Source organism: Pistacia vera, unplaced genomic scaffold (genome assembly GCF_008641045.1).
Source record: "Pistacia vera cultivar Batoury unplaced genomic scaffold, PisVer_v2 Contig255, whole genome shotgun sequence".
In the NCBI taxonomy this organism is placed as follows: Eukaryota; Viridiplantae; Streptophyta; class Magnoliopsida; order Sapindales; family Anacardiaceae; genus Pistacia; species Pistacia vera.
This window is the reverse complement of record NW_022196063.1, coordinates 185,375-204,075: the sequence shown is the minus strand read 5'-3', so window position 1 is coordinate 204,075 and position 18,701 is coordinate 185,375.

Here is an 18,701-nt window from a genome sequence, read left to right as displayed (position 1 = left end):
TGTCGTCAATATGATGTAATTGGAAATAGACTAAACATGGCAAAAGGTGAATACTGCTTATTTGCTTCTTCTTCTTCTTGGGCATTTATGCATTTATTCCAACAGTATGTCATGGTATTGAATTGATTTGACGTTTCAAAGTCAACGTTGCCACCTGGAGACTACAAGCAGTCTTTGGCACACGTTTCTAAAAGTTTGTGAACTATATTTCAACGTTGCATTGTTTAATGACATCAAATGTAACTATTATAAAATTAAAATCGGAAGTCTGCAATTCAAATTCATCAGCTAACTTACTGAATACAAATTATACAAATAATTTTTTTCCATAATAAATATCTTCTCAATTAATCCCTTTAAACCTTGAAATTATCAATCAGATAAGAGCTTTAATAACTACCTTTATTAACGATCAAAGAGGGACTCGAATTTATGACCTCTTGAGTAATACATTTAATCATCTTTATCTAACCGTTCAACCATCCAGAGATAATTTACTTATTTTTATTACTTCAAAGTGAAATGTATGTCTTAAAGACACTATTATCAAACAAAAATATTTCTCATGTCATACACTTTTTTATTAATCCATTCATATATTAAAAATTTGTATTTTAGTAATCTTAATAAATATATCCCTAGACATAATTTAGGACTACTACCTTTTGAATTTTACTTAATCAAAGTTTTGAAACTTTTCTGATCAACCCACATGATTAAAAAAAAAAATGTTAAGTACAAAACAATTTTATATTCAAATAGTAAGGATAAAAATATGAATGTAAAATTTTTTAATATTATTGTCAGAGATTAAAGAAGAAGAAGAAGAAAGAAGAGACAACAGTAGCTGAGTATGTCAGAGAATGCCTAAGAAGAAATGAATTCTAGAACTATGTATGTATATATTGTATTTGTATATTTTATATGAATTGTACAAGTCCTATTTATACAACTGAAAATATCTATAAAAGGCAATTACATAATTTGCCTTAATGTCATAATCCCATAAATCATGGATGTAATTAGCACATAATCAACATTCTAATTAAACATAATATTTGACATTAGTGTCAAATATTAGTTTTCCTTTACTGTTCATATCTCCATACTCCCCCTCAAGCCTGTGGTTTGTATATGTCATAAACGTCAAGCTAGCGTAATGGATATGAATGTTGTTTGCTGCAAAATGGTATTGTAAAAATGTCGGTTGGCTATTCCGAAGTTTGAATGTGCATTGTTTTGATCATCCCTTCTTGAATTTTCCCTCTGATGAAGTGGCAGTCTATCTCTATATGCTTTGTTCTCTCATGGAAAACTATATTTGCTGCAATGTCATTTGGTGCCTTATTATCACAATACAACTGAATAGGTCTTTTGACTTGTACCTCCAAATCTCCCAATAATCCTAGGATCCAGGTGATCTCACATGTAGTTTTAGTCATAGATCTATATTCAGCTTCTGCTGATGAAAGAGATACATTGGACTATCTTTTTGTCTTCCAGGAGATGAGAGCTCCTCCAAGTTTTATGCAGAAACCAATAAGAGACTTTCTTGTCGTTGGACATGTGCCCCAATCAGAATCACAATAGGCTGTGATATTTAAATTGGCATTTCATGGTAGAAGAAGTCCAATGCCAAGACAACCTTTCAAATACTTTATTGCCTTTATTGTTGCGTCCATATGAGACTGTTTTGGTCCATGCATGAACTGACTGAGGATGTGTACTGTGTAGCTGATATATGGTCGTGTCATAGTGAGATAAATGAGATGTCCTACAAGTCTCTGATAGTGAGACGCATCTTCTAATGCTAGGTCAATTTTTGTCGATGATTGACAGGCTATTCGCAAGTGCACAAAATTGCGCAAGTAGTAAAGCTCAAGTAAACGAGTGTCGAATCCCAAGAGAACTACATACCAAGTACGAAACTTAGTCTATTTGATAAAATAGAATTTTAAGAATGAATTTAATGAAAAATAAAACAAACTAAAAACAAAACAAAAGCAGAATTGTATTAATACTCTGGTAAAAAGATCAATATAACTAAACCTAGGGCATAGATTTCACACCAATTAAATCCTATGCATTGACAATTATTGCTAACCTAATTAAACTTATTCTAACGGCCAAACTCCCTATTATTCCACTAACTTTCTCTCAGATAATTAGCGAATTAACCCTTAGCAACAACCCAAAATATCTCTAAATTTGATTTAGAAGCTAAGAGATCATTAAATTCTATGAAATTTACGAGAACCTCATAGATCGTGGGAACCTATCTCTAGCATTCACTCAATCTATGGTTTTATTACCTTAGACTAATCAGGTTTCATCTCTCGATCTCAACCCAATCCATGATATCAGTCAACTCTCGGATCCAAAAGAATTGAAAGCATTACACACAATAATAAAACTTAGAATTAATGCTCAATTAAAATTAACAACAATAAAATCAACACATATTCATAAATTGGGCTACATCTTTAGCCCTGGAAAAAAAATTTAGTTCATAATTGCAGTAATAAGAACAACCATTGTATTAACAAAAATGAGTTCAAGAAAGAAAATAGAAAAACTTCTCTAATTGGTGAATGAAAACTGCAAGAATTCTGATCCCTAAAATAGTAGCCTCTCTTTCTCCTTCTCTAATCTTACTAAAAACTAAATAAAGACCCTAATTTATAGTGCTAGGGTTTGGAGGTTAATTATGAAAGAATTAAATGCCTTAAACCATTCAAATTCGAACTAGGAAAATACAATAACCCAAACAGGCCCGTAATCCATCACTGCGACGATCTTTCTTTCTCTCCCACAAGTCTGGAATCTTTAGAATTTGGCAAAGTCATCAACACAAACTTTGTAGCTCTCTGAATAATATTTCCAATGCCACAAGAATAATCAAATTTTGATTTCTACAGCTTAAGTTATAATAAAAACATCGAAGCATGCTCATTTTGACAAATTTCTAGGTTTTATGTCTCATCTTCAACGCGTCACAACTTTCTCGTTTCAACTCTGATTCTTGCACCGTTTATTCCTACTCATCACGAATTCTATCGAAATCATTCTTCTTCCTTCAAATATCGTTTTTAACCTGAAAATACTCAAAATAAGCATGTGATCCTATAAAAGGTATTTATGAAGTAATTAACTCAAATTAAACACATTTTTCCACAAATAATCCAATTGAATTACTAAAAAAATATGTATTTTCAAGCTCTTATCAATGATTCCACTTTATCGTATTCCTAAGTGGTGAGTTTTGAATTTTATTTGACAGGGATGACACTTGGCTTGCATCCTAACAATCCAGAATTTGATACAAGTTCAAGAACATATTTCCTTTGGCTGAGAGATATTCCTGTTGGAGATCTTTCAATTTCAATCCCTAGGAAATATTTTGGTACCCCTAGATCTTTTATGCATAAATGTTTGTTGAGATGTTCTTTTAGGTTTCTAATAGTAGCTTCATCATTTCCTGTGATCAGGATATCATCGACATATATAATGAGAGCAATGAAGGAATTACCTTTGCGCCTTGAGAAGAATGCGTAATCATGTTTTGATTAGAGAAAACCAATACTTGTAAGTTCCTTTGTGAATTTTTCATTCCACTATCTAGATGTCTATTTTAATCCATATAGGGACTTTCGTAGATGACATACAGTATTCTCCCCCTGTCGCTGAAGTCCTAGAAGGAGATCCATGTAAATTTCTTCATTAAGGTCACCATGAAGGAAGACATTATGGACCTCTATTTGATGTAGGGACCAATCACAAGCAGATGCGACTGAAAGAAAAGCCCGAACTGTGACATGTTTTGGAACAGGAGAAAAGCCTCTTGGTAATCAAACCTTTCACATTGAGTGAAGCTTTAGCAACTAACCAAGCTTTGTACCGTTCAATAGACCCATCAGAATGGTACTTGATCCTGTATACCCACTTGCAGCCAATGGGTTTTCTGTGTGAAGGACGAGGCACGAGCTACCAAGCATTATTATTGGCAAGGGCATTAAGTTCATTGGCCATTGCTTGTCTCCAGTGATTGTGTGAGACAGCCTTAGAATAACAAGAATACAAGATGGTTCCCAATTAGCCAATTAGCATAAATGTGACTGACACAATGTCTATTTTTACGGGATAGTCTATCATAACTGACATAATTTGATGTAGGATAAGGGATATCTAATGCTTGTACGGTGGGACAGACATAATCAACTATCCAAATCAGTGGCCTTGTTTAACGGGAAGATAGTCATGCAGGAGGGTTCGAGATTAGGTGTGGGGACGTTTGGGGAGCTTTTGGGGAGGTATTAACAGTAGGAGACTCTGATGGAGGTGTACTAGATTGGGGAGATATTGTGTGTATGGGAGATTCTAGAGGTGTTGGTAGTACAGTAAGTGTAGGAATGATGAAAAAATCTAGATCTGTGGTAAGAGGATCATCTTTAAAGAATCTAGATGATTGTGTATGTTCAGTGTAGGGAACGACATCTTTATATGAAAAATTGTCTTCATGGAAAATAACATCACGAGAAACCAGGAATTTCTGAGTTACAGGATCATAGAGACAATATCCTTTCTGTAACATAGGATACCCCATGGAAATGCAGGGAATAGCTCGAGGCCCAAATTTTTCATTGGACCCAACAATCTTAGACCAAACACACGGAGATGGCTAAGATCCGGTGTTTTTCCAAAGAGAATCTTAAAGGGTGTCTTACCATGAAGCACTTTAGATGGCATACGATTGATTAGGTAAGTAGCTGTGACCACACATTCGCTCCAAAAGGAAAATTGTATGTTGGCTTGGTGTTTAAAGGCATGAGCTACTTCTAATAAGTGTTGATGTTTTCTTTCAACTTCTTTGTTTTGTTGAGCAGTATATGTACAGGAACTCTCATGTAAAATGCCAAGGGATAAAAAGAGTGAGGAGCAAATCTGATTAAAGAATTATTTTTGCATTATTAAAACAAATACTTTGGACAAAAGTATGAGATTGGGTAGTAACCATGGCTAGGAAATTCCTAATGTGAGTGGTAGTTTGGGCTTTGTTTTGCATGAGAAAGACTCAAGTGCCAGTTGAAAAATCATCGACAATAATAAGGAAATACCTAGTCCCATCATGATTTAGTGTGTGATATGGACCTTGTTGGTCTAGTGTTGGGGTTGAGCTTGTGTGAGTTGGTGGAATTTGAGTATCTGGGCCGTGAGGAGGTCAGCCTGTAGGGTTTGGAATAGTGTCTGTGGTTTGATAGTCTATCATTTTGAACCAAAAAAAAAAAAAAAACATGTATGAAGACTAACAAGTTTTCTATTTGAATTTTAGGGACAGAAGAAAAAAAAAAAACTTGAATATGTAAAAGCTTAAAAAGGATTGCTCTGATACCATGTCAGAGATTAAAGAATAAGAGGCAAAAGTAGCAAAGTCTGTTAGAGAATGCCTAAGAAGAAAAGAATTCCAAAATTATGCATGTATATATTGTATTTGTATATTTTATATGAATTGTACAAGTCCTATTTATACAATTGAAAAGATTTGTAAAAAGCAATTACATAATTTGCCTTAATGTCACAATCCCATAAATCAGGGATGTAATTAGCACATAATCAACATTCTAATTAAACATAATATTTGACATTAATGTCAAATATTAGTTTCCCTTTATAGTTCATAACTCCACAATTATTATCACGTGTGATTTATGAATAATTACATGTAAGTACTCATAAATCACACTTTTGTGTGTGTGTGTGTGTGTGTGTGTGTGTGTGTATCAAAGAGTTTCTTGTTGTTTTCCTTTTTCTTTTCTTTTATAAATCGGGTTTCTAGAGGTAAAGCGTATTCATTGGTAGTAAAAGGGAATCATTGGCAGAAATGGTTCACGTGCCCAGGTTTTCAATTTACCAATATATGATTGTAATAATTATGATTACAAAGTCATGTTTTCAGTTTCTTTTGAAGCAAAAGTAGATCGATTCATTAGCTAACTCATGTGTCATCACCAACCCCATAATTAAACTTAATTTTACGCACTCATTTCTTCGCGTTTGGAGCATTTTCCTTTTTAGCTTGACTTTTGAACAGATTTAGATCAATTCATAGCTTGCGTTACTGAGTTGTATACTTTGATTTTTTTTGTCTTAATTTTTTAAGTTCAATTATATTGTGAAAAGCAAAGAGATAATTCAAAGAATTTGGGAGAGAAAGGAAGTAATTCTGTTATTGAATTTCTTTATTAAAGATACAAGAAGGAGAATCCTTTGCTTTATATAGTAGCAAAGATAGTAAAGGTAAAATAGTTCAGCTACTCAGCTCAAGCAGATACCATAACCACTTTTCATTTACAAAGTCAAAACAACAACATTTAACTTCTTAATCAAAACAACGTGATTTTAAGTTTATTTAGCTCAATTTTAATGAAGTCAACAAGCTTTGATTTTTGACACTCTGATCCACATTCCCCCTTAAGCTGAACCAGCTTCATTAGCTTCATTTCTTGACACTTTGATCCACTTCCCTCTTAAGCTAAACCAGCTTTATTAGCTTCATTTCTTGACACTCTTATCCATATTCCCCCTTAAATTCAAACAGCCTTCATTTAGTGACATTCTAATCCCCATTTCCCTTTAAACAAGAATGAAGGATGTGAACCTTCCCCTAAATTCCATAGGCAAATTATGGACTTGAGGAAATGCAGACTAAGTCAACAGAGGATCAAGAGCCACTATAGAAGGATCAAAGCAAATGCAACAAGGAATCAAGTAAAAACGAGCAAATACAAAACCAAGCGATAAATCAAAGTTGAATTTCGAGCAATAATTAGACCAAACAAAAAATATTGTTAGAGAATGTTGAGTGCTGACTAAGTGCAGCGACATTAAGTTTGGCTTATAAATGCTGAAACAGAACTTATTATTGAAGAGTGTTGAGTGCAACAACATTGAGCTTGGCTTTTAAGTTCTAAAATTGAGTGATAAAGAGAGCCTTGGTGAGAATGTCAGCAATTTGGAGCTGCGAAAAGACATACTAAACACTCAAATTTTTGGCAATAACTTGATCTCTAACATAGTGAGCATCCAACTCAATATGCTTGGTTCTAGCATGAAAAACAAGGTTTGATGCCAATGCCCTTACATTAAGATTGTCACACCAAATGACAGGAGAATTGTGCAATTTCAAACCCAATTCAGAAAACATGCTTTGAAGCCAAGCTACTTCAGTTGCTGTGTGTGCCAAGGTTCGATATTCTGCTTCTGTGAAAGAGCGAGCAACAACCTTTTGTTTTCAAGAGCTCCATTGAATAAGATTGGGTCCCAAATAAACACAATAACCACTTGTTGAGCATCTATCATCCAAATTGTTGTCCCAATTAGCATCAAAATAATATTCAACACATAATGAGGCTGCTAGTTTGAAAAGAAGCCCATGATCTTATGTTCCTTTGAGATATATAAGTACCCTTTTACAAGCTTGCCATTGAAGCTCAGTTAGGGCTTGAAGAAACTGACTAAGCTTGTTGGCAGTGAAGCTTATGTCAGGTCTTGTTAAAGTCAAGTATTGTAAGGCCCCTATGGTGCTTCAATTAAGAGTAGGATCTTGAAAAGTAGCATTATCAATAGAAAAGAGCTTTGTCCCAAATGTCATAGGTGTGGGACAAGAGTGAGCCTCTGACATTTTGGTCTTGGCAAGTAAATCTGAAATGTATTTTGTCCACTTAAGATGAACACCTTGAGTTGTTTGAGTAGCCTCAATACCAAGGAAATACCTGACTATTCCAAGAGTTTTCAAAGAGAAGTGCTCATTCAGTTCTTGAATCAATTGATGGATAAATTGAGTATGGATACTCGTGATCAATATATCATTAACATAGATGAGAAAATAGATTATTTTACCATCATGGAGTAGCGTAAACATGCTAGTATTAGAGATAGAATTCTGAAATCCTTTACTTAGAAGTTCTTGTTTCAATTAATCAAACCAAACCCTTAGTGCTTGTTTAAGGCCATAGAGAGCTTTATTGAGCTTGCAAACAAAATCAGGAGCATGAGGATTGACAAAACCTTCTAGTTGCTTCATAAAAAAAAGTCCCACTAAGAGTGCCATTGAAGAAGGCATTGTTGATGTCAATTTGTTGAATGTCCCAGCCATTGGAGATAACAAGAGTAATGATAATCCTAATGGTAGATGGTTTTACTACAGGACTAAAAGTTTCAAAGTAGTCAAGTCCAGGGGTTTGTTAAAACTCTTTTGCCGCAAGTTAGGCTTTATACTTTTGAAGTGAACCATCAACATTGAATTTGGTTCAAAAAACCCACTTATTACCAATAATGTTCGTATCTACAGTAGTTGGAACTAATATCCAGGTATGGTTCTTTTCAAGGGCAGCATATTCAACTTGCATAACCTCTCTCCACTCATTACAGGCTAAGGCTTCTCGAACTGAAAGTGGTTCAGAATGTACAGGTGTTTGACTAGAAGAAAGCAAGGCAATTTTTGGGTGAATGGTTGTAGTGTGTTTTTGAAGTGTTTTAGCTCGGGTCATCATTGGATGAGTGTTTGTGGAAAGTTGGGAAGTGTTTGGTTTATCAAGAAATTGTGATGAAGATAAGTCAACCTCAAGATGGCAAGTTGGTGGAGATGTGTTAGTAATAGGAGAGGGGGATGTAGAAATCTATGGTGTTGTTAAGTCTATTTCAAGGGAGTAATTTGTGCAGGGTAATTTGGAAAGGCTTGGACTGGAAGAAGGATTAGCTATTTGATTAGGTGAAGAATAGGATATTGATGGTATGGTGGATAAAGAGGACTATGAGGAAGAAGAGGAAGAAGTAACAGATGCAGTGAAAAAGTATGATCACCAACTGTTGGAGTCGGACTAATTATTGGATAGGGTACTGCAAGAGGAGCTTTGTAAGGATTTGATTCAAACAAAAAGTATGTATTATGTGCAGGTGTTGGTATTTTGTGAGGAAAATAAATAGAAGGGAATTTGACTTGGTTGGTTGGACTAGGTTCTAAAACAGGAATTGGTTGGGAAGAAAAGGCTTGAGAACTAAAACCATTTGCATAAGGGAACTCAGTTTCATTGAACCTCACATTTGGGATAATGTAAACCTTCCTATTAGAAGACAAACACTTATAGCCCTTATGAATCAAACTATAGCCTATGAACACACACTTAGAGGAATGAAAACTGAACTTAATTATGATGATTAAAGTTCCTTAAGTAGGGAAAACAAGCACATCCAAATATTTTTAATGAAGAATAAATAAGAGATCTAGCAAATAACACTTGATAAGAAGAGACAAAATTCAGTACAAAGGATGGCATTCTATTAATTAAGAAAACTGTTGTATCAAAAGCACACCACCAAAGATGCATAGGCATGGAAGCATGAGCTAATAAAGTCAGTTCTGTTTCAACAACATGTCTATGTTTTCTCTCACTCCTACCGTTTTGTTGGTGAACATAAGCACATGAGTGTCAAAATTGTATTCCAGCATTAGTTAGATAGGAATGCAGGCCTTTATATTCTCCTCCTTGGTCAGATTGTAAACATTTAAGTTTATAATTAAACTATCTTTCAACCAAGTGATGAAATTTAATAAAAACAAAAACAACTTCAACTTTGGTTCTTAAAGGGAAAAGCCAAGTAAATCGACTAAAGTCATCTATGAATTGGACACAGTATCTAAAGCCTTCCAAAGACACTATAGGTGTTGGGCCCCAAACATCACTATGAATGAGTTCAAGGGGATTTTAGCTCGAGAATGTGAGATGGGAAAGGTATTTTTGTGAGGTTTATCAAGTTGATAGGCATCACAAAAAGTTAAAGTTGATTTGGACTTAGATAGTAGGAAATTAGGTATTTGAACTAAAATTTTGTGAAGGACTTTAGCATTGGGATGCCCTAGTCGTTTGTGCCAAGTCATAAGACCATGATCATTATTATGACTAACTTAAGACACTAGAGATGAAGAGGGTGTTATAGAAGTAGATGTGCTAGGGACAAACTTGAAATAGCTGAAACTGATGACCCTCAGGTTGTTGTATCAGGAATTGATTTAATACTATTGTCCATATGAAAACTACCAAGTTTGGATGCATTATGATTATTATTATGCAACGGAGGAAAAGTATCATGAGAATAAAAAAAGCAAAGGCAATTTTAATTCAATGAATGATGATTACAGTCACTAGAGTCAACCTTAGTATTAACACTATTGAAACTGTTATAAGCATCAAAACAACCAGAGTTTGCATCAATACAATCTGAATTATAAGCAACTAACTTATTTAAAGTAGTATCTAATAGTTGTGAACTGGTGTGTGGACATTTGGACTCAATTGTATGAATAGAATTTGCATCAATACAATCTGAATTATTAGCAACTAACTTATTTAAAGTAGTATGTACTAATTGTGAACTCGACTGTGGGCATTTAGACTTAACTGTATGAACCTAAGACTTGGGAACGGAAGAAAGAGGCAACAGAGGAGAGACAGATGATGAGTGAACTGATGATGACAGAGATGGTAGAATAAAGGAAAGGTTTAATTGGTACAATCTAACTCTAAGCTCTCCTTGCAATAACACTGTATTTGTAACTTTGTCCTTAACCAAGCAATGGCCAGAAGAAAACTCAACCACAACATTATTATCCTTAGTCAACTTGGAAATACTAAGCAAATTTTTTGTTATTCTAGGGACACACAAAACATTCTTTAAGTAAAGGCATTTAGACTTAAGTGAACTAGGCAAAAATATAAGGCCAACATGAGAAATATGGAGGAACTCACCACTGCCTACTTGAAATTGCTTAGCTCCATCATAGTTGTGACTAATATTGAGTTCATATAGGTCTGCAGTACCACGGTCAGTTGCTCCTAAATCCATGTACCAAGTAAGGTCTTGCAATGTGGCTGGTGTGACAGTTATAGAGGCTTCATTGTTGGTTGATCTTGAGAATGGTTGATTTGCAACCAAATAAGCTTGACTGGAGCCATTTGGTTGTTGGCTGGGAACTTTAAATCCTAGTGCAAGATTGTTATATTTTAATTTAGCAGGGTAGTGCTATGGAACTGAATTACAACGTGATGGTACAACAATTGGTACAACAGTAGAATGTTGTTGTTGCTGGTGACCACTACAAAAATTGAGTGGTTGATTAACTCCATAAGAGGAACTGTAATGATGAGGAGCTGAATATTGAACTTGCTGAGGATGAGGCCCTGATTGAGTGAACACAACAAAGGGAGCAAAAGAAGTACTGGTTTGCTGAAATTGATTATCAAAGCTGTGTTGTTGGAACTGATTAGCAGAACTGGTTGGCTAGACATTTGGACCTTCTGAAGAGGGGGGAATGTCATTGTATGTTGAGTTGTAATGATGGTAACACTGTACTGCAGTGTGTCCAACCTTGTTGCACACTTGACATATTGGCTTTCCTCTATTATTGTTTCCTCTACCTCTACCTCTTCCAAAAGAGTTAAATCCAGGTAAGTAATTGGGTGAAAAAGGAGCTCTACATTGACCAATGTGAGCTAAGTAATGATACTGATCAGTGGGTATAGGATATGAATGAGTAATTCCTAAATGAGGTACTGGATTTTGTGAGGGATAGTGTTGTTGTAAGAGTGGGTTGTTTAAAGAGGTAATTCCAGAGGGATAAGTGTGTGGTATTGTAACGAAACGTCAATGTGGCGAGAGTGGCATACTGTCAAATCCCAAAATCTTTGCTCTGATACCAAAAATGGAACACCTTCTTACTAGCTAGCATACTTAGAAAATATATCATGCTAAAATACATAAGTATAACAGGAAAGGTACCCAAAAAATTTTCTTTACTTTATATATAATTCTTTACATAACAAAATAGCATATACAAAAACTTTAAGAACGGTGGACAGTAATCCCATTTCTCTCCGCTTCTTGACGTCCATCCGACTGCTTCTCACCTAATTCCTGCAAAACATGGAAAAACAATGAGGTGAGCACTAATTGCTTAGTAAGTAAACCCTCAACTCTTCTATCCCCGTGACTTAATCTTGAGTTCTTTCCTTACTCTATTCTTTTTTCTTCTTCATTCTCTCTTTGTTCTTTCTCTTTTCTTTTTCCACTTCTCACTATTCTTTTGCTCTAACTTTCTTTGTTCTTTCTTTGTAATTCTCTCTCTGTTCTTTCTTTCTTCTAATTTCTTACTAACCATGATAGAAATCATGGTTTCATGGATGGATGGGATGCAACTGCATAAATGCATAGAGATGCATTTTCTTTTCTTCTTTTCTATTTCTTACTCTGTTTCTTTTCTTTCTTTCTATTCTTTTCTTTTCTTTTTTCTCATTATTTCTTATTCTTTGCCGATCGGACTTGGTTGATGCATAGATTCGGAACCATGATCGTGTGAGTAAGTACAGTCCTCATCTACATGCACTCTTACGGACTGTACAAATTTTTTCTTCTTAGGGCACTCAATTAAGGTGGCATGCATGTAGATATTTCTTCTTGGTACAGCCCTCATCTACATACACTCTTACGGGCCGTACAAATTCTTCTTCTTCTTCTTAGGCCGCTCAATTAAGGTGGCGTGTATGTCGGAATATTCTTCTTCTTATCACCCACGGGTTCCCCATCGCAACAACCTTTCTTTTCTTTTCTTTTAGAGCATTCTTTAATAACTTTCTTTCTTTCTCTTTATTCTTTAAATCTCATACATATGTATATGCATGTATGTAGATGGTTCATGCTCATTATTCTTTCTGAATGCAAATGTTTAAATGCAAGGATGTCATGTAGCATAAAAATAAGTTTCTCTCTACCATTTACAAACTCATGTCAATTCATAAATGAATAAAACTCATGCATACACTTCTCTTGGACATTTCATCAAACATATTGCATGCATAATCAAACTCTAATTTGGCTACATTTCTATCTCTTTCTCAAGCCACTAATATTTGGAGTAAAACTCCTTTATACAATTACTAAACATGTCCAAAACAATACACTCACAAACTTCTACTCAACTCTTTCTAATTTCAACCAAACTTCAATTAATCATTATACAACCAAAACCACTTCTCATGGCTAAATTCTACTCATCATAATCATCAAACTCATCAATTCCATTAAAAATTCTCAAAATTAAAGGCATATCCATGCGTATACAATCTGTATACAATTAATTTCTTGAATCATAACTTGGGTTAGATTTACTTACCTTGTGCTTGAGTAATTCCACTAGAATTCCTCTTCTTTGATGGACTTGCTCTTTCTCTAAAACTCTTTTGATGCTTAGGATCAAATCTTTACCAAAATCCAACCAAAAGCCCTCTAATCTTCCTTGGAAATTTGATGAAAAGATGAGAGAATTGGAGAGTAGAAGTGGCATGTGGGCGTAGATAATGGGAGGGTTTGTGTGACTCAACCCTTAATATCACATATTAATATGCACTCTTTCACATTTTGCCCTTGCACTTTCTTAAAAATGTCATCTTTGCCCTTTAGTTCATTACAATTACACCCCCATCTCCATAAAATTTCCTTACTTTTCACTCCCCACTTTTACTACTAATTAGGGGTAGAATGGTCACTTTGCCCCTAAGAAAAATTCTCTAGAAACTTCTCAAGAATTTCAACTGACGCTTCGCCTCGGCTTAAAATTCCAAGGCATACATTGCCGCGGTGAGATTTATTCTTCGCCCCGGCGAAGTCTGCAATGTTCCAACTTCGCCAATCCTTCACCAAATTAAGGGCAACCAAACATTATTAAGAACATACAAACTGAACTAAGGGCAAACAAATAAAACTAAGGGCATATAAGCATGTATAAGCTACGTACCTCAAAGTGGGCATTACAGGTATATTGGGTAGAGATGGTGAATTAGGTGAAGATACTGAATTATAGGAGACATTGGATAAACTCAGTTGTTGTCCTAGATTACTAACAGAAGCAACGTGAACTGAACTGTTTTGAAAGTCTACCAAATTATTTTTTCAATCCTCATCTCATATTTTTGAAGTAGGTATTGTGCTTCTGTAGAGTTACTGAATCGAATTTGGACTCAATCCTAGATGTCAAATTAACAACTACAACATCAAATTATGGACCGAGACCATCAAGAATGAGTTGAAGTAAATCCATATCGGAGATTAACTGACCACTTGCTGACAAATTTTCAACTATTCCCTTCATCTTCTTGATGTACTCACTAACATTCAAATTTCCTTTTTGAGTATTTTGTAATAAACTTTTCAAATGAAGAGCCCTTGCCTTTGAATCATTCAGAAACTCACTTTCAAGGGTTAACCAAATAGCAGTTGAAGACTGACATTTCGACAATTTCCAAACATGCATTCAGAAATAGAAGCCAACAGCCAGGTAATTAAGAACTTATTAGTTTGTTTCCATGTAACATAATCTGGATTCACTATTTCTTTAATTGAACTATCCTTTGAACTAACTTTTCCTAATTCAGTAACTACATTATTTTTATAGCTGATTAAAGGAACAGGGCAAGGAATCAAACCTACTAGATGGTCTTCCAACTCATGAGCTCCAACAACTGAAAGTACTTGAGATTTCCATAAATGGTAGTTATCTCTGTAGTTCTCTTGAGTCAAATTGTGAGTAATGACTTGCAGACTTGACGGGAAAGCTGAGGCAAAATTGTTGCAAAAGCTATGGAGCATTTTCTCCATATTATTGCTGGACCAATTTAATCCAAAAGATTTAGTCATTGACATGAGTCTAGGACTCTGATACCATGTGAAAAGCAGAGAGATAATACGAAGAATTTGAGAGAGAAAGGAAGTGATTCTATTTTTGAATTTCTTGATTAAAGATACAAGAGGAGAATCTTTTGCTTTATATAATAGCAAAGGTAGTAAAGGTAAAATAGTTCAGCTACTCAGCTCAAGCAGATAACATAACTGCTTTTCATTTACAAAGTCAAAACGGCAACATTTAACTTCTTAATCAAAACGACATCATTTTAAGTTTATTTAATTAGCTCAATTGCAATGAAGTCAACAAGCTTTGATTTTTGACACTCTTATCCACATTCCCCCTTAAGCTGAACCGGCTTCATTTCTTTACACTCTGATCCACATATATGTGATGGAATTTATTGATCGGAAGTTTTTAACCTACCTAATTCTAATATGCATGAGAACTAGCAAAATGGTTCTAGAATTAAAATAGAGATATAATTACAAGAAAGATACAAAATAACAAGTGAAGCATAATACTAATTCATCATCTAATACTTTAAGTGGTATGTCTTAGGATCCTCAAGAACCTTAATTAGAAATAAATAAGATCGAAGATAGTCTATAATTGCAAAATCCCTATATGGCATAAAGGATATAATTATATTAATAAGATGAGTAAATGACTTTTTCCCACCCAAGGTTTTCCTAAATGACACTTTCTCACCCAAAAAAATTCAAAATACCACTTTCCCACCCAAACTTAATATTCATTACTTCCCAAAGTCGATTTTGGCTGCAAAAATTCTTTCCGTCACTACCATTTGAACCTCCAATCTCCTCTCTAAAAAAACTCTCTCACTTCGGTACATGATTTCTCGTCGATGTCGGCCACCGCAAAGATAGGGTTTCATGTTCTTAGATGATTTCAGGTTGATTATGACGGCAAATATTTAATTGGTCACCACCATTCGATCCACTGGCCTCCACTTTACAAAAACTCTCTTACCCTGACTCTTTGTAACTCGATGAACATCGACTGAGAAAGTGAAGTGTATTTTGAATAAATATAAAAGAAATTAAGAGTTGCGAAACTATGTTGGTTGTTAGTACGAGGTAGGATTAAGCTTTCGCTATGATTTCGTTTTGCATAATATATATCTATAGAGATGCGATTAGAAGTAGAAGTGCGAAACATGTGTATAGAGAAAGCATTTTAATCGGCATCAATCAATTCATAGACTAAACACAGATCATGTAATGTAAACCAATTACTTCCTTTTCTATTGGTAGGTGCATCTATAATAATTGCGATAGAGGCCAACAAATAATCAATATTCATAATTACTTAGGTGAATTAAGGTAAGTTATTTGGAAGTTAGTTGGCATGCATTTTCCCTCCACTGGTTTAAGTGATGAAACCAACGACCTAGATATATGATTAGAACCTATCATTTTTGTCAAGGTTTCCTCTTTCAATTACTAGAGATTGAATTAATTAAATTTTATTCACTAACAGTACAGTAGTGGGAACACAGAAAGTTTCTCTTCATTAATTAATTAAGTTGTGTAATACAACAACAAATTAATATTTATTTTTGTGTTTCTAATAAAAAGAAAAGAAGCATGTGAAAGATTGATGGAAGTTTATTTGCGGCTTTCAATTTCTCAAGCTTCATTTTATCAATTGAAAATGTCCCATGAGTAGGAACAATAATTAGCGTCCATTTCAGGTATGATATTCTAAAAAGTATTATTAAATGATTAAACATTTTTGTATCCCATATGATTTGAGTTTGACAAAATATTTTAATTCGAAAGCAATTGTTCAAATTTAAAGGAATTCTTTTCAGTGACATGATTCATATCTTTGAACATGCTGTTGCTTGACTTATGGCTGCTTTGGCTGACTTGAGTTATCCCACAAGTTTTTGGATTGCAAAGTGTTAATGAAAAAGGAAAATATGTTTAGTTATTAATCTGCTACAGTTAGGATTGTTCAGCTGTTAGCAATTTGTTACAGCAGTTAGATTCAGTTTACTAAGTTGTTAGCAATTTGTTACAGCAGTTAGTTTCAGTTTACTAAGTTGTTACATTTCAATGCTTTTGTTAACAGAGCACTATAAAAGTGCTACCTACTGTACAGTTTTTTTTTAAGCTGAATATTAATACAATTCACGTGAGCTTCTTTAACTTTCCTTTTTCACTTTACTTTTTCGTTTCTTCTCCCAAGTTTTAGTTCAAGAACTGATTAAAGAGAGTGACATAAATAGTAAGTGGCTATTATTTTATGTGAGAGACGCAGTACATAAAGCAGTTGTTGTATAACGAAATAGTAAGATCTTTCGCTTTTTAGTTATGCTTAGAGAAAAAAATTAAAATAAAAGGCACCATGTCTCGGCCGGGGAGATGTTAAAGGCAATTGACCTAGCCAAATGTATTCATCATTGACATGTGCGAAACATCATCCCATTTATATATGTTTTTCGCACATGTCAATGTTATATCAGAAGTTAAACATTTGATTAGAAATTAGAAACAAGTGCTTAATCAATAATCCAAAGGATATATATCCAAATGTCTAAATTAAATTAAACCACTTCACAAGTGTTGCGTTGTTAAGTACTTAATTTTTGGATAATTTTTTTGGTAACCATGCTTTGACATCACAATGCAACAGAGCAACTTCTCTATTGTGCGTCATTGACTTTTGGTTTATCAGCTAACGTGGAGATGTTCTATTTAAATATAGTGCTAATATGGAAAAAAAGTTTTTTTTTTTTTCTCAACTCAATCATTTTAATTGTTTTAAAAACAAATATAATTGGATTATTGGGTCCTCCCACTTCATGTTGCCTCATTTGGTGGAAACCCCATCACCAAATATTAATTGATTTATATAATTATAACACTAACCCTAGAACATTCCTATATAAATGCCACACTCTTTTTCATCCTCTCCCACGAATTATACAAAAACTCTAATCTCTATCTGGGTAAGTAAATATTAGTTCTTTTGATTATGTAAAGTACACATATTTTGTAGTCTCTTATATTTCATTTGTATTAAACTTGAATTTTGTGTGTTTTTCAAATAACACAGTGTGAAAAGATAATCAAATCAGTGCAAGAATGAGGGTTCTAGTGGTTGCTCTAATCCTCATGACAATGAGCTCTTGCTTGGCTGCAAACAGAAGGGTTTTATTGGATGCTGGTGACCGGCAAGCAGTACGGTACAACCGAGGACTAATCGAGGATGGGAATAATGTGAAAGTTGAGTATTCGCCCGATGATGTGAATGGCCATCACTATTGCCCTAGGCCAAATTTTAATCATGATGGTTGCAGTGGCACTGGATCGGAAGGTAGTGGCTAAAACTCATAAATATTATGTTATAATATAGTTTTACATACATTAAATATATGTTTGTGAGGTTTGAATAACCATGCCTTGTATGATATTGCTTTATGTTTAATAAGTGTTTCTAGATGTAGAATCAAGACCATATGTATTAGCTTGTACATATCTTATTGTATAATAATAGTAGCGAGTGTTATCTAATAATGTAATGTTAGGTATTGTTTTACAATTAAATTCCAACGACTATCACGCATTAATTAATGCATGGCTGCATGATATCAGTTAGGCATGAACTATAATTAAGAACTAATTGAAAGTAAAGCTAAGATTTGAACTAATTCCATTTTATGCTACTAAATTTTGGACAAAACCTATAGCGTGATCTTGGATCCTTGATGCAATATGTTCTCATTAAAAGAATAACAAAAAGAGTGAATTCGAATTGCAATGATATACAAAGTTTAGAATTATAGTCGGTTTTTAAAAGGAACATCAAGTCGATCATTTGTGTAAAGTTGTCTTGTGAATTTCATTAACTCATTCCACTTAACTTATTAGAAGCTATATAAATAATTATAGATTATCTCTTAATAACTATAGATTATCTCATGCATATCTACGAATATCTT